The following is a 24,678-nucleotide window of genomic DNA, read 5'->3' as shown; positions in this document are numbered from 1 at the left end:
TGTTGTTTGAAGTCTCGGGGACAGCAAAGACTTCTCTCTGCCAGCACCTAGAGTCTCTGGAGAGACTCCTACTCTGCCCTGTGGTGCCCCTCCAGTTCCTGGGACCTTGAAAGGAGAAGCTGGCAGCCTAAGAGGAAGAAATCCGCGCACAGAACGCCGTGCAGGGAAAAGATCGACGCAACTCCGATCTGCAGCTGGGAAATCTACACGCTGTGGCTTCGCGGCTGAAAATCGACACTTGCCTGTAAAGCGACGGAGCTGAAGAAACGACACGCAGCATCGCTGACGGAAGCTGGTGAGATCGCAACCCGCGTTGTGTGGTTTTCGGATCATCGTGCGGAAGTACCGCTAGGCATGTAAAAACAATGTAAGGCCCGCTCGGACCCGAGAGTGCCGACCGGATTGACGCATCACTCTCCTGCGGAGAGAAGAAATGACACGCCCGACCCGACGAAAGGAGAAACTACACAAGGTCTCACTCGTGGGTGAAATCGACGCATCGCAAGCCCTTTTTGATGCACACTCGCCCGTGCGGGGTTATTTTTAACGCACCCAAGGTACATTTTCACTCTAACAGTGTTAGTGTGTGTTTAAAACTACATGAAGACTCTTTTTGCTCTAATTGATAACTTGACTTGTTTATTTTGGATTTTTGTCATTTTGGTCTTGTTTTGTTTAGATAAATATTCTCTATTTTTCTAAACCTGTGTTTTGTAGTGTTTTCATTAAGTTACTGTGGGCCTGATTACAACTTTGGAGGAGGTGTTAATCCCTCCCAAATGTGACGGATATACCACCAGCCGTATTACAAGCTCCATAGGATATAATGGACTCGTAATACGGCTGGTGGTATTTCCGTCACATTTGGGACGGATTAACACCTTCCTCCAAAGTTGTAATCAGGCCCTGTGTGTGTTCTTACGAATACTTTACACCTAGCAGTCTGAAGTTAAGCCTACTGCTCGTGCCAAGCTACCAAGGGGGTAAGCAGGGGTTAGCTGAGGGTGATTCTCATTTACCCTGACTAGATTGAGGGTCCTTGCTTGGACAGGGGGTAACCTGACTGCCAACCAAAGACCCCGTTTCTAACATTGGTGATCAGCGGTTGGGATTGGACTTGTATTTGAACTTGACATACAGTAATTAAGTGTACACTACTGTTTTGAGTGCAGACCACTATTTGAACACATACTGCTTGTCTTGTGATCTTTGATTTTTCTCTTTTGCTTGGATTTTTCCCTACATCCATTTTTTTGTGGTAATCTTTGATTGACTTCTGAACTTCATTTGGGAACTTGTTTTCTGTTTTTTGGAACTTTGCACTTTTTTTGACTTTTCATCATGTCCCAATCTGGAGATGCATCAGTTGGAGCTGCTTTTGACCTGGAGAAATTGGAAAGCTATACCAAGGCTCAGTCAAAGCAGTTCTGTAAAAGTTTTGACTGTCCCATTAAGAGCTCATCCAAGAAGGAGGAGCTGCAAAAGGCGCTGAGGGCCTGGGTGACAGCCAAGGTCACTGAAGGGCACACAGAAGATGAGGGGGATGAGGAGGAGGAAGGGCAGTCCATACACAATGGTATTGTGGGTGGGCCTGTTATGTCCAGGTAGCAGTGTCTCATCTAAGGGTCTGACCCCTGAAGAATTGCAGGGCAGAGAGGGAGCACCAGAGGGAGTGGAGAAAATGAGGATGGCCAGTGAAGAGAAAAAGTTGTTGTTGGCTAATGAGCTCAGCTTGAGGGAGCTGGATCATATGAGCCAGTCTAGAAGGGATGGATGGTGGCAGCCACATCACAGTGCAGCCTGAAAGGAGGGTACCCATCCCTAAAGATCTTGTGAAGCATTATAAAAGGGAGGACGACATGTACTTGTGGTTTAAGGGGTATGTGTCAGGAATCCCCAAGGTGCCTCCTGCATTATCTGTCAGTATCCCCAGGGATTAGTGTTAAATCATATCTCTGTTCTTGGTTAAACCTTCATGTTTCTAAGTAAACATAATATGCTGTGTTACACAATTGGTTTTATCAATGCTTGTTTTACCAATGCTTGTTTGCTAATGTGAGCAGGTGTAGACATGTGCTTCTAATTGGTGTGGTGTAGACATGTGCTTCTAATTGGGTATGGTGACTCATCCACATTTGGAAACTCAACTGCTTTCCTGATTGGTTATAAATGGCAGAGTGAGGCATGCCTCCCTGCTTGGCTTTGTTTTGCTTCCTGCACTCAGCATCTGATTTGGCAGTCCAGCTCCTGCTGTCATCCTCATATTGAGGACTTTTGAGGCAATTATTTTCTTCGTTCCTGTACCAGCTGACACCAGGCATTCCTCCAGCACGGAAAAGACTGCAGCTATGTGACTAGTATTCTCCAGGGAGGTTGTTTTTTGAGTGCTACGCTTTCCTAGAACAGCTGGTGTATTTCAGTCCCCGTATTTTGACAGAGTGCTTATCTTGAAGAGACAAATGCATTTCTGAACATTCTACATTATTATTGTAGTTACTTGCCTAAATGTGCTTCAGGAAATCAGCTTGAGCTCAAGAACTACTGAAAGTGACAGTGCAATTTTAAAAGAGCATTTACGTGACTTTTCTTTCTCTAATTTAAATTGTGTCATTCATGCTTGTGTTTCAGGTTTGAGGAATTTTCTTTTGAAGGGTTTTTCACACACACAGTGAAACCAAACTGTGCCACTCTAACTGTTTAAACCCAGAGTGGACATTTGTATTTCTTGGACTGTTTTTGTTCCTTTTAGTTTAACCCTATGCATGCAGGAAAGTTATATGTGATATAATTAATGCCCTTGTTTGTCTTTCTTGTGCATGATAAGTGCAACCACAGTTCTAATTGTAGTGTGCAACAGTGAATCTCTATGAAGCCAGCCATAGCGTTGCAGTACTTATTGTTATGGTACTCAGTTTGGGTTTTTGGTAATGCAGTGTTAGTAATTGTGCCAACAGTTATTATTATCCAAGAAAAGTGCTGGAGCGTCCCGGTGTTCTTCTACCGCTCCTGTGCCCATATCAGAAAGAGAGATTCAGTTTCAAGGAAGTTGAGTGCACTAACTCTACTATCACTCTGTCAACAATGACCTGCCCCCTGAAGATACAGGGTGCCTGGCTGGACCGGCAAGACGTGACAGTGTTTTGTCTCTTTCTCTTCCACCCCCCTTTCCTTTTGGGACACCTGCCGGGATTTCTGTGTCCACCATGAAGTGCAAAGCGGTGTTCCAGGAGGGCGGGGCATGCCATCGCCCATGCAGACATCCTGCTTTTCAGGTGAGTGGCTCGTTTCAACATAAAGCCAAGCCACAACATACAGGGCTACCTGGGCGATGAAGTCCTCAATGGGTACTTTCAAAGGTTTAGCGCAGGCTTTACCAGCTGATCAGGATGCTCCATCTTTATTAGATTTAACTAGGACCCTAGCGAGATTACAGAAGGAAGTTCTTTCCTTAAAGCAAGAGAACCTGGAGTTGCACACTGAATTACAGCGGTATAAACCACAAGACACCCCTGGGAGGAGTCAAACTAAAACAAAGATCTCTAGTACTACAGGCCCCTCGGTTTGACTTATCTAATCATGTTCCTAGACCCGATTTAGGCACAACAACTTTCACCACACAACCCATACAGGTAATGGTCACCACACCAACCCCTGTGCCCTTAGCTCCTCCAGAAAGGTTTTCTGGAGATAGTGCCAAGTTCAACATTTTTCTTAACCAGTGCCAGCTACAGTTTTTGTGTCAGGCAGCTGCATTCCCCAAAGATGTTGCAAAGGTAGCTTTTATTATCTCTTATTTGGGAGGTAATGCAGCTAATTGGTCTATTCCGCTGGTGGAGCGCAATGACCCCATACTGTATGATTCAACCGGTTCAAGGAAGCCTTGCAGAAACTGTTCGCCAAACACCTCTTCGTGCAAACCAGTGACAATGAGTTGCTGAATTTGCGCCAGGGAAACAAGGATCTACTGTCCTATATCACCTCTTTCAATCGGTTGGTGGCAGAGACTGAGTGGCCCGAGGAGAAGAGCACCTCCCTCTTCTATCGTGGCCTTCTGGATGATCTCAAGGATGTTCTAGCCCAAATTGTGGAACCTTCTACGGAGTGTTCCGAGTTCATTGACCTGATGGTACGATTGGATCACCGCTTGCGTGAACGTAAGGGAGAAGAATTCCGGGATGACACATGCTTAGTGGTGCTCAAAACTGAGAAAAAGGAGTCCACCGTTCCACTCATGATACACCTGAGCACATGCAAATTGGCAGTGTGCAGGGCCCACTACCTAAGGAAGAGAAATAACGTAGGAAAAAAATGAAACTGTGTTTATACTGCGGTAAGGCAGGGCATTTTGCTCGGGAATGTCCTAACAAGCCTACTGCTCCAAAGAAAGCCATCGGAGCGGTAATGGGGCCTGAATTCTTTCTTCCTGACCAGGAGGAAAACTAACTGGCTCCATAACTTCTGAGACCATTTTATCGAGCACTTCTTTCAATATGGTCTCACATCTTATGGCTAATACCACCAGTCCAGTACCTCAACATCTAACTCTTATTGTGACGTTAGTGTTGTCCCTTCAGGTTCGTAAGATCATTCCCATATTGCTTGACTCTGGGGCTACCAGAAACTTTTTAGACTTGGGTTTGGCTAAAATCCTAAATATTACGACTGTCAGAAAAGACGTCTCTGAACCAGTCCAATCCGTGGATGGCTCAGAATTGTCCTCCAGGCTTATCGTTTATCAAACAACACCCTTGTCCATGCTTTGTGCAAACAACCATACAGAACAAATTCAGTTTGACCTCATAGATACCCCAGTTTTTGGAGCCATTTTGGGGATACCCTGGCTTCACTTACACAATCTCAAAATTGACAGGGCAGCAAGGACAGTGACATTAGACTCTAAACATTGCTGGCACTCTTGTTACAAAGACAAACCATTACTAGTGATACCCTTGCATTGTGGGTCCACACATAGTACGGCTATCAAGCCGGGTGACACACTGGCCATTCCTGCACCGTATAAAGACTTCCATGATGTCTTTAGTGAAGAGAAGGCCACTCAGCTGCCGCCACATAAATCATACGATTGTCGTATTGACTTGATTCCAGGGGCAACGCTACCATGTAGTAGGGTGTGTGCTCTTTCTGAGCCTGAGAATCGATACCTACGAGACTACCTGGATGATTTATTGGCTAAGGGTTTCATTCGTCATTCAGCGTCACCAGTATCATCGTATTTGTTCTTCTGTCCAAGAAGAATCGCTAGTTGTGCGCCTGTATAGATTATTGCGCAGTGAATAAAGTGACCATAAAAAATCGGTATCCACTTCTGTTGATCCCGGTACTTTTAGATCAGGTACGTCAGTCGACCATTTATACTAAACTCGACCTCCGGGGCGCCTACCTCTTGAACTAAATTCGGACTCTTCAAGTACACAGTGATGCCCTTCGGGTTCTGTAATGCTCCTGCAGCATTTAAATTTTTCATCAATGAAGTGCTGCAGAAGTTATTGGATATCTGTTTAGTGGTATACATAGACGACATTTTGATCTATTCGTCTTCCACTGAGGAACATATAGGGCATGTAAGAGCGGCTTTACAACGGCTTAGTGAGCATCATCTCTTCGCCAAGCTGGAATAATGTGTTTTTCATGCTACAAATGTAGAATTCCTGGGATATGTGATCACTCCCGATGGAATTTCCATGGGTAGGTCCAAGGTACAGGCCATCCTAGATTGGGTAGCCCCACGATCCATCAAGGAGCTACAACAGTTTTTGGTCTTTGCAAATTTTTATCGAAGATTTATACCCCACTTTTCTACCATGGTATCTCTCATAACTCGTCTCATATGAAAGGGGGTTAAGTTCCTCTGGGATGCAGAAGCTGAGAAAGCCTTCCAACATCTTAAAAACACATTCACTGAAGCACCCTTTCTCCATCATCCCAACTCGGCTCAGCCATTTTTCATGGAAGCAGACGCTTCCCAAATGGCAGTGGGTGGTGTCTTGTCCCAACGAGATCCTGAGTCTAGGCATTTACATCCAGTAGCTTACTTCTCAAAGAAATTGCTACCTGCAGTGCAAAATTTCACGGTGGGGAAGCGGGAACTTCTGGCCATCAAGCTTGCCTTCCAGAAATGGTGTCACCACCTACTAGGAGCAAGACACACGTAACTATTTACACAGATCACCGTAATTTACAGTTGTTTCAAGCAACCAAGGCCCTGACACCTCGTCAATTACGCTGGCTTCTGTTCTTTAACAAGTTTGACTTTGTGATCACCTATAGGCCCGGTACTACACAACAAAAGGCAGGCACGTTGTCTATGTTGAGTTTCTCCTCTGATGTCGCGCAAGAAAAGGTTAGAAGCATTATACCCCCAGAAAAAATCATGGCTGTGTGCACTTCCCAGGAGTTCCTTGAGAAAATACGGGTAGCCCAACACAAGGTTCCCTCTTCAAATGATGTGTATGAAAAAGAGGGTTTACTATACCATGCTGATCAGTTGTACGTCCCACCAAAGAATTACGGGATACAGTGTTACATTGGGTACATGATTCTGTCCTCACAGGTCACCCGGGTGAGAAAAAGATGTTAGATCTCTGTCAAAGATGGTTTTGATGGCCCACACTTGTGCTGGATGTCAGAAGCTACGTCCAGGCAAAAACAACAATTGATGGACGGAATTCTGAACATTGTCAAACACTCACCCCCAGTCACAGATCTGGGTTTAATCCATCGTTTTTTTGCTCACCATGCCACCCCAGTTGGGACCCAGCCATATGCAAATCAGTCTTGACCCTGTTCCTCATGGGAACAGTCCAGCCCGAACTGCCAAGCCAGGTCCTCACTGGACCGGAAACAAGCATCCTGGGACCGGTTTCGGGGTTTCACCCCTCATCAGCCAGGCTAGCTTGAATCCAGTGGCATGGGAAGCACGGGACCCACGAATGCTGAACATTGTCAAACACTCACCCCCAGTCACAGATCTGGGTTTAATCCATCGTTTTTTTGCTCACCATGCCACCCCAGTTTGGACCCAGCCATATGCAAATCAGTCTTGACCCTGTTCCTCATGGGATCAGTCCAGCCCGAACTGCCAAGCCAGGTCCTCACTGGACCGGAAACAAGCATCCTGGGACCGGTTTCGGGGTTTCACCCCTCATCAGCCAGGCTAGCTTGAATCCAGTGGCATGGGAAGCACGGGACCCACGTCTGGGCATACCCTTCCCACTTAGGGCGACAAAGCAAAAACAACAAGTGATGGACGGTGTGAGAAGGTAGCCTCTTTCTAGCCTTGTTACCCCCACTTTTGGCCTGTTTGTGAGTGTATGTCAGGGTGTTTGTCACTGTTTTCACTGTCTCACTGGGATCCTGATAGCCAGGCCTCAGTGCTCATAGTGAAAACACTATGTTTTCAGTATGTTTGTTATGTGTCACTGGGATCCTGCTGGTCAGGACCCCAGTGCTCATAGGTTTGTGGCCTATATGTATGTGTCACTGGGACCCTGTCACACAGGGCCCCAGTGCTCATAGGTGTGCATGTATATGTTCCCTGTGTGGTGCCTAACTGTCTCACTGAGGCTCTGCTAACCAGAACCTCAGTGGTTATGCTCTCTCATTACTTTCAAATTGTCACTAACAGGCTAGTGACCAATTTTACCAATTTACATTGGCTTACTGGAACACCCTTATAATTCCCTAGTACATGGTACTGAGGTACCCAGGGTATTGGGGTTCCAGGAGATCCCTATGGGCTGCAGCATTTCTTTTGCCACCCATAGGGAGCTCTGACAATTCTTACACAGGCCTGCCACTGGAGCCTGAGTGAAATAACGTCCACGTTATTTCACAGCCATTTTACACTGCACTTAAGTAACTTATAAGTCACCTATATGTCTAACCTTTACCTGGTAAAGGTTAGGTGCAAAGTTACTTAGTGTGAGGGCACCCTGGCACTAGCCAAGGTGCCCCCACATTGTTCAGAACCAATTCACTGAACTTTGTGAGTGCGGGGACACCATTACACGCGTGCACTACATATAGGTCACTACCTATATGTAGCTTCACCATGGTAACTCCGAATATGGCCATGTAACATGTCTATGATCATGGAATTGCCCCCTCTATGCCATCCTGGCATTGTTGGTACAATTCCATGATCCCAGTGGTCTGTAGCACAGACCCTGGTACTGCCAAACTGCCCTTCCTGGGGTTTCACTGCAGCTGCTGCTGCTGCCAACCCCTCAGACAGGCAGCTGCCCTCCTGGGGTCCAGCCAGGCCTGGCCCAGGATGGCAGAACAAAGAACTTCCTCTGAGAGAGGGTGTGACACCCTCTCCCTTTGGAAAATGGTGTGAAGGCAGGGGAGGAGTAGCCTCCCCCAGCCTCTGGAAATGCTTTGTTGGGCACAGATGTGCCCAATTCTGCATAAGCCAGTCTACACCGGTTCAGGGACCCCTTAGCCCCTGCTCTGGCACGAAACTGGACAAAGGAAAGGGGAGTGACCACTCCCCTGACCTGCACCTCCCCTGGGAGGTGTCCAGAGGTCCTCCAGTGTGCTCCAGACCTCTGCCATCTTGGAAACAGAGGTGCTGCTGGCACACTGGACTGCTCTGAGTGGCCAGTGCCACCAGGTGACGTCAGAGACTCCTGCTGATAGGCTCCTTCAGGTGTTAGTAGCCTTTCCTCTCTCCTAGGTAGCCAAACCCTCTTTTCTGGCTATTTAGGGTCTCTGTCTCTGGGGAAACTTTAGATAACGAATGCATGAGCTCAGCCGAGTTCCTCTGCATCTCTCTCTTCACCTTCTGATAAGGAATCGACCGCTGACCGCGCTGGAAGCCTGCAAACCTGCAACATAGTAGCAAAGACGACTACTGCAACTCTGTAACGCTGATCCTGCCGCCTTCTCGACTGTTTTCCTGCTTGTGCATGCTGTGGGGGTAGTCTGCCTCCTCTCTGCACCAGAAGCTCCGAAGAAATCTCCCGTGGGTCGACAGAATCTTCCCCCTGCAACCGCAGGCACCGAAAAGCTGCATTACCGGTCCCTTGGGTCTCCTCTCAGCACGACGAGGGAGGTCCCTCGAATCCAGCGACACCGTCCAAGTGACCCCCACAGTCCAGTGACTCTTCAGCCCAAGTTTGGTGGAGGTAAGTCCTTGCCTCACCTCGCTGGGCTGCATTGCTGGGAACCGCGACTTTGCAAGCTACTCCGGCCCCTGTGCACTTCCGGCGGAAATCCTTAGTGCACAGCCAAGCCTGGGTCCACGGCACTCTAACCTGCATTGCACGACTTTCTAAGTTGGCCTCCGGCGACGTGGGACTCCTTTGTGCAACTTCGGCGAGCACCGTTTCACGCATCCTTGTAGTGCCTGTTTCTGGCACTTCTCCGGGTGCTACCTGCTTCAGTGAGGGCTCTTTGTCTTGCTCGACGTCCCCTCTCTCTGCAGGTCCAATTTGCGACCTCCTGGTCCCTCCTGGGCCCCAGCAACCTCCAAAAACGCCAAACGCACGATTTGCGTGTAGCAAGGCTTGTTGGCGTCCATCCGGCGGGAAAACACTTCTGCACGACTCTCCAAGGCGTGGGGGATCCATCCTCCAAAGGGGAAGTCTCTAGCCCTTGTCGTTCCTGCAGTATTCACAGTTCTTCAGCCTAGTAAGAGCTTCTTTGCACCAACCGCTGGCATTTCTTGGGCATCTGCCCATCTCCGAGTTGCTTGTGACTTTTGGACTTGGTCCCCTTGTTCCACAGGTACCCTCAGTCAGGAATCCATCGTTGTTGCATTGCTGATTTGTGTTTTCCTTGCATTTTCCCTCTAACACGACTATTTTGTCCTTAGGGGAACTTTGGTGCACTTTGCACTCACTTTTCAGGGTCTTGGGGAGGGTTATTTTCCTAACTCTCACTATTTTCTAATAGTCCCAGCGACCCTCTACAAGGTCACATAGGTTTGGGGTCCATTCGTGGTTCGCATTCCATTTCTGGAGTATATGGTTTGTGTTGCCCCTATCCCTATGTTTCCCCATTGCATCCTATTGTAACTATACATTGTTTGCACTGTTTTCTAAGACTATACTGCATATTTTTGCTATTGTGTATATATATCTTGTGTATATTTCCTATCCTCTCACTGAGGGTACACTCTAAGATACTTTGGCATATTGTCATAAAAATAAAGTACCTTTATTTTTAGTATAACTGTGTATTGTGTTTTCTTATGATATTGTGCATATGACACTAAGTGGTACTGTAGTAGCTTCACACGTCTCCTAGTTCAGCCTGAGCTGCTTTGCTAAGCTACCATTATCTATCAGCCTAAGCTGCTAGACACCCTATACACTAATAAGGGATAACTGGGCCTGGTGCAAGGTGCAAGTACCCCTTGGTACTCACTACAAGCCAGTCCAGCCTCCTACATTGGTTGTGCAGTGGTGGGATAAGTGCTTGAGACTACTTACCACTCTTGTCATTGTACTTTTCATAAGAGAAAAATATACAAAACAAGGTCAGTGTATATACACATAGCCAAAAAGTCTTGCATTTCCTCTTTTCACTCTTTTCTAAGTGCTGAAAAGTACTTCTAAAACTTTCAAAAAGTTCTTAAAAGTTTAAAAAGTTTTTTCTGTCTTTCCAAAAAGTTCTGAAAACTTTTTTTTCTTTTTCTATCACTTTTACTCTCTCTAAAAAATGTCTGGCACAGGAAAAAATGTTGAACTGTCCAAACTTGCATATGATCACCTTAGCTGGAAAGGAGCAAGGAGTCTCTGCATAGAGAGAGGTTTGAGTGTAGGGAAGAATCCTTCCTTAGAACTGTTAATTAATATGCTTAGAGTACAGGATAAGGCCATAAGTGCCAAATCTGGTGAAAAAGTAGCTAATGGTTCTCAATCTGATCCAGGGACTCCCCCAGGAAAAGGTTCAGGAAAGAAACTTCTCAGCCTGCCCATTACTAGACAGTCTAGCATAGTTGGTACAGAGGTTGAATCACACCATACTGATGGTGTGCTCTCACATTATACTGGTAGCCAAGCTGTTAGGGTGCCCTCTGTAAGGGACAGGTCTCCTTCTGTTCATTCCCATCATACCTCTGTATCTAGAAATGTCCCTCCCACCCACCCTGATGACAGATTGTTAGAAAGGGAGCTCAATAGATTGAGAGTGGAACAAACCAGACTGAAGCTCAAGAAGCAACAGCTGGATTTGGATAGACAGTCTTTAGAATTAGAGAAGGAAAGACAGAAGTTGGGTTTAGATACCCATGGTGGCAGCAGCAGTATTCCCCATAGTCATCCTGCAAAAGAGCATGATTCCAGGAATCTGCACAAGATAGTTCCCCCTTATAAGGAGGGGGATGACATTAACAAGTGGTTTGCGGCACTTGAGAGGGCCTGTGTTGTACAGGATGTCCCTCAAAGGCAGTGGGCTGCTATCCTATGGCTATCATTTAGTGGAAAAGGTAGGGATAGGCTCCTTACTGTGAAAGAAAATGATGCCAATAATTTTACAGTTCTTAAGAATGCACTCCTGGAGGGTTATGGCTTAACCACTGAACAGTACAGGATAAAGTTCAGATAGACCAAAAAGGAGTCTTCACAAGACTGGGTTGATTTCATTGACCAGGCAGTGAAGGCCTTGGAGGGGTGGTTACATGGCAGTAAAGTTACTGATTATGAAAGCCTGTATAACACAATCCTGAGAGAGCATATACTTAATAATTGTGTGTCTGATTTGTTGCACCAGTACCTGGTAGACTCTGATCTGACCTCTCCCCAAGAATTGGGAAAGAAGGCAGACAAATGGGTCAGAACAAGGGTGAACAGAAAAGTTCATACAGGGGGTGACAAAGATGGCAATAAGAAGAAAGATGGTGAAAAATCTCAAGATAAGCATGGGGATAAGGGTAAAACCAAAGATCCCACTTCAAATCTTAAACACTCTTCAGAGGGTGGGGATAAAACAAATTCTTCCTCTTCTTCCCAACCTGCACACATTAAAAAGCCTTGGTGCTTTGTGTGTAAAAACAGAGGCCATAGGCCAGGGGATAAGTCCTGTCCAGGTAAACCCCCTGAGCCTACCACCACTAATACATCAAGCTCTAGTGCCCCTAGCAGTAGTGGTACTAGTGGTGGGACTGCTGGCAACAGTCAAGCAAAGGGTGTAGTTGGGTTCACTTATGGGTCCATAGTGAAAACTGATGTCATCAGTCCCAAGACAGTTTCTGTCACACCTAGTGGCATTGGCCTTGCCACACTGGCTGCTTGTCCCCTTACAATGGATAAGTACAGGCAGACAGTTTCAATAAATGGTGTTGAGGCCTTGGCCTACAGGGACACAGGTGCCAGTTTCACTTTGGTGACTGAAAACCTAGTGCCTCCTGAACAACACATCATTGGACAACAGTATAAAATTATTGATGTCCATAACTCCACTAAGTTTCTTCCCTTAGCTATAATTCAGTTTAGTTGGGGTGGAGTTACTGGCCCTAAGCAGGTGGTGGTATCACCTAGCTTACCTGTAGACTGTCTCTTAGGTAATGACCTAGAGGCCTCAGGTTGGGCTGATGTAGAGTTTTATGCCCATGCAGCCATGCTAAGCATCCATGAGGAATTGTTCCCTCTCATTTCAAGTGAAATGAAAAAGCAAAGGAGAGAAGGCCTGAAAACTCAGGATCCCTCTCCATCAACAGGTAAAAAGGGTATCACAGTATCCCCTAACCACCCTACCATTCAGGATACTATTCCTGTGGTGGGAGAAACCTCTCCTGGGGTGGCACCTGTTCCAAGGGAATCATCAGTTAGCAAAACTGTACTCCCTGAGGTGGAAGTACCCCTCTGTGGGATAACTAACATTGGTGAGAAAAAGAACACCATTTTAGTTAACATGGAGCATCCCTCCAACCCTCCCAGAGAAACTTTAGTGCAGAAACTCTGCACTGCCTCACAACACTTAGGACAGCATCCCTGCCCTAGTGTGGAGCTGATAGGACAGCATCCCTGCCCTGCTCCAACCCAAGAGAAACAGCATCCCTGTTCTCTCTTCCAGCCATATGGACAAAGTTTTTGCCCAGCTATGGCTTTTCTGAGACAGCATCCCTGTCTGGCATTTCCATCACTACAAATAGGTTCAGTGGACAATTCCCACTGCTCTAAACTAAAACTTACTGATAGAAACTCTGAAAATACATCTTCACATTGTTGCTTAGCTAAAAAACTTCAAACAGGGTGGTTTACATCCCCACAGGGAAGTAACCATATAGTGGATGATAAAGGGAGTAACCAGTCTATTGCAGAGCTACTCTCTACTTATCACCACTTAGACAATAAAGTCTCAACTGGCCAAGGTTAGCCTTATTGTCCTTCGTTTGGGGGGGGGTTGTGTGAGAAGGTAGCCTCTTTCTAGCCTTGTTACCCCCACTTTTGGCCTGTTTGTGAGTGTATGTCAGGGTGTTTGTCACTGTTTTCACTGTCTCACTGGGATCCTGATAGCCAGGCCTCAGTGCTCATAGTGAAAACACTATGTTTTCAGTATGTTTGTTATGTGTCACTGGGATCCTGCTGGTCAGGACCCCAGTGCTCATAGGTTTGTGGCCTATATGTATGTGTCACTGGGACCCTGTCACACAGGGCCCCAGTGCTCATAGGTGTGCATGTATATGTTCCCTGTGTGGTGCCTAACTGTCTCACTGAGGCTCTGCTAACCAGAACCTCAGTGGTTATGCTCTCTCATTACTTTCAAATTGTCACTAACAGGCTAGTGACCAATTTTACCAATTTACATTGGCTTACTGGAACACCCTTATAATTCCCTAGTACATGGTACTGAGGTACCCAGGGTATTGGGGTTCCAGGAGATCCCTATGGGCTGCAGCATTTCTTTTGCCACCCATAGGGAGCTCTGACAATTCTTACACAGGCCTGCCACTGCAGCCTGAGTGAAATAACATCCACGTTATTTCACAGCCATTTTACACTGCACTTAAGTAACTTATAAGTCACCTATATGTCTAACCTTTACCTGGTAAAGGTTAGGTGCAAAGTTACTTAGTGTGAGGGCACCCTGGCACTAGCCAAGGTGCCCCCACATTGTTCAGAACCAATTCACTTAACTTTGTGAGTGCGGGGACACCATTACACGCGTGCACTACATATAGGTCACTACCTATATGTAGCTTCACCATGGTAACTCCGAATATGGCCATGTAACATGTCTATGATCATGGAATTGCCCCCTCTATGCCATCCTGGCATTGTTGGTACAATTCCATGATCCCAGTGGTCTGTAGCACAGACCCTGGTACTGTCAAACTGCCCTTCCTGGGGTTTCACTGCAGCTGCTGCTGCTGCCAACCCCTCAGACAGGCAGCTGCCCTCCTGGGGTCCAGCCAGGCCTGGCCCAGGATGGCAGAACAAAGAACTTCCTCTGAGAGAGGGTGTGACACCCTCTCCCTTTGGAAAATGGTGTGAAGGCAGGGGAGGAGTAGCCTCCCCCAGCCTCTGGAAATGCTTTGTTGGGCACAGATGTGCCCAATTCTGCATAAGCCAGTCTACACCGGTTCAGGGACCCCTTAGCCCCTGCTCTGGCGCGAAACTGGACAAAGGAAAGGGGAGTGACCACTCCCCTGACCTGCACCTCCCCTGGGAGGTGTCCAGAGCTCCTCCAGTGTGCTCCAGACCTCTGCCATCTTGGAAACAGAGGTGCTGCTGGCACACTGGACTGCTCTGAGTGGCCAGTGCCACCAGGTGACGTCAGAGACTCCTGCTGATAGGCTCCTTCAGGTGTTAGTAGCCTCTCCTCTCTCCTAGGTAGCCAAACCCTCTTTTCTGGCTATTTAGGGTCTCTGTCTCTGGGGAAACTTTAGATAACGAATGCATGCGCTCAGCCGAGTTCCTCTGCATCTCTCTCTTCACCTTCTGATAAGGAATCGACCGCTGACCGCGCTGGAAGCCTGCAAACCTGCAACATAGTAGCAAAGACGACTACTGCAACTCTGTAACGCTGATCCTGCCGCCTTCTCGACTGTTTTCCTGCTTGTGCATGCTGTGGGGGTAGTCTGCCTCCTCTCTGCACCAGAAGCTCCGAAGAAATCTCCCGTGGGTCGACGGAATCTTTCCCCTGCAACCGCAGGCACCGAAAAGCTGCATTACCGGTCCCTTGGGTCTCCTCTCAGCACGACGAGCGAGGTCCCTCGAATCCAGCGACACTGTCCAAGTGACCCCCACAGTCCAGTGACTCTTCAGCCCAAGTTTGGTGGAGGTAAGTTCTTGCCTCACCTCGCTGGGCTGCATTGCTGGGAACCGCGACTTAGCAAGCTACTCCGGCCCCTGTGCACTTCCGGCGGAAATCCTTCATGCACAGCCAAGCCTGGGTCCACGGCACTCTAACCTGCATTGCACGACTTTCTAAGTTGGCCTCCGGCGACGTGGGACTCCTTTGTGCAACTTCGGCAAGCACCGTTTCACGCATCCTCATAGTGCCTGTTTCTGGCACTTCTCCGGGTGCTACCTGCTTCAGTGAGGGCTCTTTGTCTTGCACGACGTCCCCTCTCTCTGCAGGTCCAATTTGCGACCTCCTGGTCCCTCCTGGGCCCCAGCAGCGTCCAAAAACGCCAAACGCACGATTTGCGTGTAGCAAGGCTTGTTGGCGTCCATCCGGCGGGAAAACACTTCTGCACGACTCTCCAAGGCGTGGGGGATCCATCCTCCAAAGGGGAAGTCTCTAGCCCTTGTCGTTCCTGCAGTATTCACAGTTCTTCAGCCTAGTAAGAGCTTCTTTGCACCAACCGCTGGCATTTCTTGGGCATCTGCCCATCTCCGAGTTGCTTGTGACTTTTGGACTTGGTCCCCTTGTTCCACAGGTACCCTCAGTCAGGAATCCATCGTTGTTGCATTGCTGATTTGTGTTTTCCTTGCATTTTCCCTCTAACACGACTATTTTGTCCTTAGGGGAACTTTGGTGCACTTTGCACTCACTTTTCAGGGTCTTGGGGAGGGTTATTTTCCTAACTCTCACTATTTTCTAATAGTCCCAGCGACCCTCTACAAGGTCACATAGGTTTGGGGTCCATTCGTGGTTCGCATTCCACTTCTGGAGTATATGGTTTGTGTTGCCCCTATCCCTATGTTTCCCCATTGCATCCTATTGTAACTATACATTGTTTGCACTGTTTTCTAAGACTATACTGCATATTTTTGCTATTGTGTATATATATCTTGTGTATATTTCCTATCCTCTCACTGAGGGTACACTCTAAGATACTTTGGCATATTGTCATAAAAATAAAGTACCTTTATTTTTAGTATAACTGTGTATTGTGTTTTCTTATGATATTGTGCATATGACACTAAGTGGTACTGTAGTAGCTTCACACGTCTCCTAGTTCAGCCTGAGCTGCTTTGCTAAGCTACCATTATCTATCAGCCTAAGCTGCTAGACACCCTATACACTAATAAGGGATAACTGGGCCTGGTGCAAGGTGCAAGTACCCCTTGGTACTCACTACAAGCCAGTCCAGCCTCCTACAGACGGAATGCTGAACACTGTCAAACACTCACCCCCAGTCACAGATCTGGGTTTAATCCATCGTTTTTTTCCTCACCATGCCACCCCAGTTTGGACCCAGCCATATGCAAATCAGTCTTGACCCTGTTCCTCATGGGAACAGTCCAACCCGAACTGCCAAGCCAGGTCCTCACTGGACCGGAAACAAGCATCCTGGGACCGGTTTCGGGGTTTCACCCCTCATCAGCCAGGCTAGCTTGAATCCAGTGGCATGGGAAGCACGGGACCCACGTCTGGGCATACCCTTCCCGACGGAATGCTGAACATTGTCAAACACTCACACCCAGTCACAGATCTGGGTTTAATCCATCGTTTTTTTTTTCACCATGCCACCCCAGTTTGGACCCAGCCATATGCAAATCAGTCTTGACCCTGTTCCTCATGGGAACAGTCCAGCCCGAACTGCCAAGCCAGGTCCTCACTGGACCGGAAACAAGCATCCTGGGACCGGTTTCGGGGTTTCACCCCTCATCAGCCAGGCTAGCTTGAATCCAGTGGCATGGGAAGCACGGGACCCACGTCTGGGCATACCCTTCCCACTTAGGGCGACAAAGCAAAAACAACAAGTGATGGACGGAATGCTGAACATTGTCAAACACTCACCACCAGTCACAGATCTGGGTTTAATCCATCGTTTTTTTGCTCACCATGCCACCCCAGTTTGGACCCAGCCATATGCAAATCAGTCTTGACCCTGTTCCTCATGGGAACAGTCCAGCCCGAACTGCCAAGCCAGGTCCTCACTGGACCGGAAACAAGCATCCTGGGACCGGTTTCGGGGTTTCACCCCTCATCAGCCAGGCTAGCTTGAATCCAGTGGCATGGGAAGCACGGGACCCACGTCTGGGCATACTCTTCCCACTTAGGGCGACAAAGCAAAAACAACAAGTGATGGACGGAATGCTGAACATTGTCAAACACTCACCCCCAGTCACAGATCTGGGTTTAATCCATCGTTTTTTTGCTCACCATGCCACCCCAGTTTGGACCCAGCCATATGCAAATCAGTCTTGACCCTGTTCCTCATGGGAACAGTCCAGCCTGAACTGCCAAGCCAGGTCCTCACTGGACCGGAAACAAGCATCCTGGGACCGGTTTGGGAAGCACGGGACCCACGTCTGGGCATACCCTTCCCACTTAGGGCGACAAAGCAAAAACAACAAGTGATGGACGGAGTGCTGAACATTGTCAAACACTCACCCCCAGTCACAGATCTGGGTTTAATCCATCGTTTTTTTGCTCACCATGCCACCCCAGTTTGGACCCAGCCATATGCAAATCAGTCTTGACCCTGTTCCTCATGGGAACAGTCCAGCCCGAACTGCCAAGCCAGGTCCTCACTGGACCGGAAACAAGCATCCTGGGACCGGTTTCGGGGTTTCACCCCTCATCAGCCAGGCTAGCTTGAATCCAGTGGCATGGGAAGCACGGGACCCACGTCTGGGCATACCCTTCCCACTTAGGGCAACAAAGCAAAAACAACAAGTGATAGACGGAATGCTGAACATTGTCAAACACTCACCCCCAGTCACAGATCTGGGTTTAATCCATCGTTTTTTTGCTCACCATGCCACCCCAGTTTGTACCCAGCCATATGCAAATCAGTCTTGACCCTGTTCCTCATGGGAACAGTCCAGCCCAAACTGCCAAGCCAGGTCCTCACTGGACCGGAAACAAGCATCCTGGGACCGGTTTCGGGGTTTCACCCCTCATCAGCCAGGCTAGCATGAATCCAGTGGCATGGGAAGCACGGGACCCACGTCTGGGCATACCCTTCCCACTTAGGGCGACAAATGCAAAAACAACAAGAGATGGACGGAATGCTGAACATTGTCAAACACTCACCCCCAGTCACAGATCTGGGTTTAATCCATCGTTTTTTTGCTCACCATGCCACCCCAGTTTGGACCCAGCCATATGCAAATCAGTCTTGACCCTGTTCCTCATGGGAACAGTCCAGCCCGAACTGCCAAGCCAGGTCCTCACTGGACCGGAAACAAGCATCCTGGGACCGGTTTCGGGGTTTCACCCCTCATCAGCCAGGCTAGCTTGAATCCAGTGGCATGGGAAGCACGGGACCCACGTCTGGGCATACCCTTCCCACTTAGGGCGACAAAGCAAAAACAACAAGTGATGGACGGAATGCTGAACATTGTCAAACACTCACCCCCAGTCACAGATCTGGGTTTAATCCATCGTTTTTTTGCTCACCATGCCACCCCAGTTTGGACCCAGCCATATGCAAATCAGTCTTGACCCTGTTCCTCATGGGAACAGTCCAGCCCGAACTGCCAAGCCAGGTCCTCACTGGACCGGAAACAAGCATCCTGGGACCGGTTTCAGGGTTTCACCCCTCATCAGCCAGGCTAGCTTGAATCCAGTGGCATGGGAAGCACGGGACCCACATCTGGGCATACCCTTTCCACTTGGGGCAACAAAGCAAAAACAACAAGTGATGGACGGAATGCTGAACATTGTCAAACACTCACCCCCAGTCACAGATCTGGGTTTAATCCATCGTTTTTTTGCTCACCATGCCACCGCAGTTTGGACCCAGCCATATGCAAATCAGTCTTGACCCTGTTCCTCATGGGAACAGTCCAGCCCGAACTGCCAAGCCAGGTCCTCACTGGACCGGAAACAAGCATCCTGGGACCGGTTTCGGGGTTTCACCCCTCATCAGCCAGGCTAGCTTGAATCCAGTGGCATGGGAAGCACGGACCCACGTCTGGGCATACCCTTCCCACTTAGGGCGACAAAGCAAAAACAACAAGTGATGGACGGAATGCTGAACATTGTCAAACACTCACCCCCAGTCACAGATCTGGGTTTAATCCATCGTTTTTTTGCTCACCATGCCACCCCAGTTTGGACCCAGCCATATGCAAATCAGTCTTGACCCTGTTCCTCATGTGAACAGTCCAGCCCGAACTGCCAAGCCAGGTCCTCACTGGACCGGAAACAAGCATCCTGGGACCGGTTTCGGGGTTTCACCCCTCATCAGCCAGGCTAGCTTGAATCCAGTGGCATGGGAAGCACGGGACCCACGTCTGGGCATACCCTTCCCACTTAGGGCGACAAAGCAAAAACAACAAGTGATGGACGGAATGCTGAACATTGTCAAACACTCACCCCCAGTCACAGATCTGGGTTTAATCCATCGTTTTTTTGCTCACCATGCCACCCCAGTTTGGACCCAGCCATATGCAAATCAGTCTTGACCCTGTTCCTCATGGGAACAGTCCAGCCTGAACTGCCAAGCCAGGTCCTCACTGGACCGAACAAGTGATGGACGGAGTGCTGAACATTGTCAAACACTCACCCCCAGTCACAGATCTGGGTTTAATCCATCGTTTTTTTGCTCACCATGCCACCCCAGTTTGGACCCAGCCATATGCAAATCAGTCTTGACCCTGTTCCTCATGGGAACAGTCCAGCCCGAACTGCCAAGCCAGGTCCTCACTGGACCGGAAACAAGCATCTTGGGACCGGTTTCGGGGTTTCACCCCTCATCAGCCAGGCTAGCTTGAATCCAGTGGCATGGGAAGCACGGGACCCACGTCTGGGCATACCCTTCCCACTTAGGGCGACAAAGCAAAAACAACAAGTGATAGACGGAATGCTGAACATTGTCAAACACTCACCCCCAGTCACAGATCTGGGTTTAATCCATCGTTTTTTTGCTCACCATGCCACCCCAGTTTGGACCCAGCCATATGCAAATCAGTCTTGACCCTGTTCCTCATGGGAACAGTCCAGCCCGAACTGCCAAGCCAGGTCCTCACTGGACCGGAAACAAGCATCCTGGGACCGGTTTCGGGGTTTCACCCCTCATCAGCCAGGCTAGCTTGAATCCAGTGGCATGGGAAGCACGGGACCCACGTCTGGGCATACCCTTCCCACTTAGGGTGACAAATGCAAAAACAACAAGAGATGGACGGAATGCTGAACATTGTCAAACACTCACCCCCAGTCACAGATCTGGGTTTAATCCATCGTTTTTTTGCTCACCATGCCACCCCAGTTTGGACCCAGCCATATGCAAATCAGTCTTGACCCTGTTCCTCATGGGAACAGTCCAGCCCGAACTGCCAAGCCAGGTCCTCACTGGACCGGAAACAAGCATCCTGGGACCGGTTTCGGGGTTTCACCCCTCATCAGCCAGGCTAGCTTGAATCCAGTGGCATGGGAAGCACGGGACCCACGTCTGGGCATACCCTTCCGATGGACGGAATGCTGAACATTGTCAAACACTCACCCCCAGTCACAGATCTGGGTTTAATCCATCGTTTTTTTGCTCACCATGCCACCCCAGTTTGGACCCAGCCATATGCAAATCAGTCTTGACCCTGTTCCTCATGGGAACAGTCCAGCCCGAACTGCCAAGCCAGGTCCTCACTGGACCGGAAACAAGCATCCTGGGACCGGTTTCAGGGTTTCACCCCTCATCAGCCAGGCTAGCTTGAATCCAGTGGCATGGGAAGCACGGGACCCACATCTGGGCATACCCTTTCCACTTAGGGCAACAAAGCAAAAACAACAAGTGATGGACGGAATGCTGAACATTGTCAAACACTCACCCCCAGTCACAGATCTGGGTTTAATCCATCGTTTTTTTGCTCACCATGCCACCCCAGTTTGGACCCAGCCATATGCAAATCAGTCTTGACCCTGTTCCTCATGGGAACAGTCCAGCCTGAACTGCCAAGCCAGGTCCTCACTGGACCGGAAACAAGCATCCTGGGACCGGTTTCGGGGTTTCACCCCTCATCAGCCAGGCTAGCTTGAATCCAGTGGCATGGGAAGCACGGGACCCACGTCTGGGCATACCCTTCCCACTTAGGGCGACAAAGCAAAAACAACAAGTGATGGACGGAATGCTGAACATTGTCAAACACTCACCCCCAGTCACAGATCTGGGTTTAATCCATCGTTTTTTTGCTCACCATGCCACCCCAGTTTGGACCCAGCCATATGCAAATCAGTCTTGACCCTGTTCCTCATGGGAACAGTCCAGCCCGAACTGCCAAGCCAGGTCCTCACTGGACCGGAAACAAGCATCCTGGGCTACGTCCAGACTTGTTCCACCTGTGTTCAGGCTAAAACTCCACATACTCAAGCCACAGGATTGTTACTTCCCATGCCAATCCCGGTGGCCCCATGGCATACCATAAGTATGGATTTTATTTCTCATCTCCCAGCTTCCAATGGACACACTGTCATATGAGTGGTTGTCGATTACCTAACTAAATTGGCTCATTTTGTTCCATTAAAATGCCTCCCTACGGTTTCCAAACTCTCTGATTTGTTTGTCCAACACATTGTACGGCTTCATGGGTTGCCCACAACAATTGTTTCCGATCGTGGCCCCCAATTTATATCACAGTTTTGGCGTAGCTTCTGTTCCTCTGTCGGTATGGACGTCCGCTCGTCCTCTGCATATCATCCACAAACGGATGGGCAGACGGAACGTGCCAACCAATCGCTGGAGCAAATCCTGAGATGTTACATTGACACATGGTCTACTGAGTGGGATAAGGCTTTACCTCATGTTGAATTTGTATATAAAAATAGTGTCCACATGGGTACAGGGGTATCCCCATTTTACTCTTTGTTTGGTCTGCACCCAAGAATGCTACCTATAACTGGGTCCCAAACATCCACAAGAGTCCCATCAGTACAGAAACACCATAAAGAGTTACAGGAGATTCAAAAACAAGTATGACACCATCTAACACGCTACCAAGCTCAAGTAAAAAACAAGCAGATATAAGAAGGAGACCTTCTCCCTCTTATCAGATAGAAGATCAGGTGTGGCTCTCATCAAAAAATCTCCATCTTGCAGGATCCAGAAAATGAAACCCCCGATTTCTAGGCCCCTTTCCTATTGCCAAAATCATCAATCCTGTGGTAGTGGAACTGGCATTGCCAGATGATTTCAAGGTAAACCCCGTGTTTCACGTGTCGTTACTCCGTCCCTATTCCTCTGATACCCGCGATGCCACACCACCTCCCCCGGTAAAAGTAAGCTGGCAATGGGAATTTGAAGTGGCCAAAATTCTTGACTCCAGGTGCGTCTGTGGTGTTCTACACTATTTATTGGCTTGGAAAGGATATGGGCCTGAGGATAATTCCTAGGAACCCGCCTCCACAGGTCATGCGCCACATCTTACTAAACAATTCCATCTCCTGCAGCCTTCCAAGCCCCGCCCTTTGGGAGGGTCCTTGGTGGGGAGGACTATCAGGAATCCCCAAGGTGCCTCCTGTGTTATCCCTCAGCATCCCGAGGGATTAGGGATAAATCATATCTCTGTTCTTGGTTAAACCTTCATGTTTCTAAGTTAACATAATGTGCTGTGTTACACAATTGGTTTTATCAATGCTTGTTTACCAATGCTTGTTTGCTAATGTGAGCAGGTGTAGACATGTGCTTCTAATTGGGTGTGGTGTAGACATGTGCTTCTAATTGGGTGTGGTGATTCATCCACATGTGGAAATTCAACTGCTTTCCTGATTGGCTATAAATGGCAGAATGAGGAATGCCTCCCTGCTTAGCTTTGTTTTGCTTCCTGATCTCAGCATCTGATTTGGCAGTTCAGCCCCTGCTGTCATCCTCGTATTCAGGACTGTTGAGGCAATTCTTTTCTTCGTTCCTGTACCAACTGACACCAGGCATTCCTCCAGCACTCCGAAAAAGACTGCAGCTAAGTGACTAGTATTCTCCAGGGAGTTTGTTCTTTGAGTGCCGCGCTTTCCTAGAAGTGCTGGTGTATTTCAGACCTCGTATTTTGGCAGTGTGCTTATCATGAAGAGACAAATGCATTTCTGAACATTCTACATAATTATTGTAGTTACTTGCCTAAATGTGCTTCAGGAAATTTGCTTGAGCTCAAGTACTACAAAAAGTGACAGTGCAATTTTAAAAGAGCATTTGCGTGACGTTTCTTTCACAGTTCTAATTTTAGTGTGCAACAGTGAATCTCTGTGAAGCCAGCCCTAGTGTTGCAGTACTTATTGATACGGTACTCAGTTTGGGTTTTTGGTAATGCAGTGTTAGTAATTACGCCACCAGTTATTATTATCCAAGAAAAATGCTGGAGCATCCCGGTGTTCTTCTACTGCTCCCGTGCCCATGTGAAAAAGAGAGATTCAGTTTCAAGGAAGTTGGGTGCACTAACTCTACTATCACTCTGTCAACAACGACCTGCCCACTGAAGATACAGGGTGCCTGGCTGGACCGGCAAAACGTGGCAGTGTTTTGTCTCTTTCTCTTCCACTCCCCCTCTCCTTTTGGGACACTTTCCGGGGTTTCTGTGTCCACCAGGAAGTGCCAAGAGGTGTTCCAGGAGGTCGGGGCATACCATCGCCCCTGGAGACATCCTGCTTTTCAGGTGAGTGGCCCCGTCTCTTCCGTATGAGCCTTCTCTCCATATGAATCTGGTCCCTGAAGCTCACTGGGGGGAAGGTCTTTGGAAGCACTTTGAGGTAGAGGGGAGGAATACACTGACATCCCTAGGGGATGCTCAGAATCTCATCTACTCTAGCATGAAGGATGCCCTACTCACAAGGTATGGTCTCACCCCTGAACAATACAAAGATAAGTTTAGATCCTACAAGAAGAAGGAATCTCAAACATGGTTGGAATGTGTTGATTCTTATTGCAGGTCACTGGATGGTTGGGTGAAGTGCAGTAAGGTAACTACGTATGAGGGGCTTTTCAATCTGATTGCTTGGGAGCACTTGTACAGTTAATGTTTTCCAGAGCTGCGCCAGCACCTGATTGACAGAAAGCTGACTGACCCCAGGAAGCTTGCACAGGAAGCGGACCACTGGGAGAGCACCAGGGTCCACAAGTGGTATGGGGAGAGCACGCAAAGGGTGGGCAGGGTCACTCTCAGAAGAAGGGGGGGTAAGGGTAAACAGGGGGAGTTCTCTAAAGGACCCCAAACTAATGCCCACAGTAAGGATTCCCATCCCCCAGTGAGAAGAAGCCATGGTTCTCCAAAGGGAAGCCAGTGGCAGGTGGTCCCCCACGTAAGTGCTATGCATGTGACCAGGTGGGTCATGTGAGGGGGGACCCCAAATGCCCCAAAAGTACACCGGCACCCACTGGTGCGCCGC

The sequence above is a fragment of the Pleurodeles waltl genome, chromosome 2_1 (assembly GCF_031143425.1).
Source record: "Pleurodeles waltl isolate 20211129_DDA chromosome 2_1, aPleWal1.hap1.20221129, whole genome shotgun sequence".
Classification (NCBI taxonomy): Eukaryota; Metazoa; Chordata; class Amphibia; order Caudata; family Salamandridae; genus Pleurodeles; species Pleurodeles waltl.
This window is presented reverse-complemented; position numbering follows the sequence as displayed.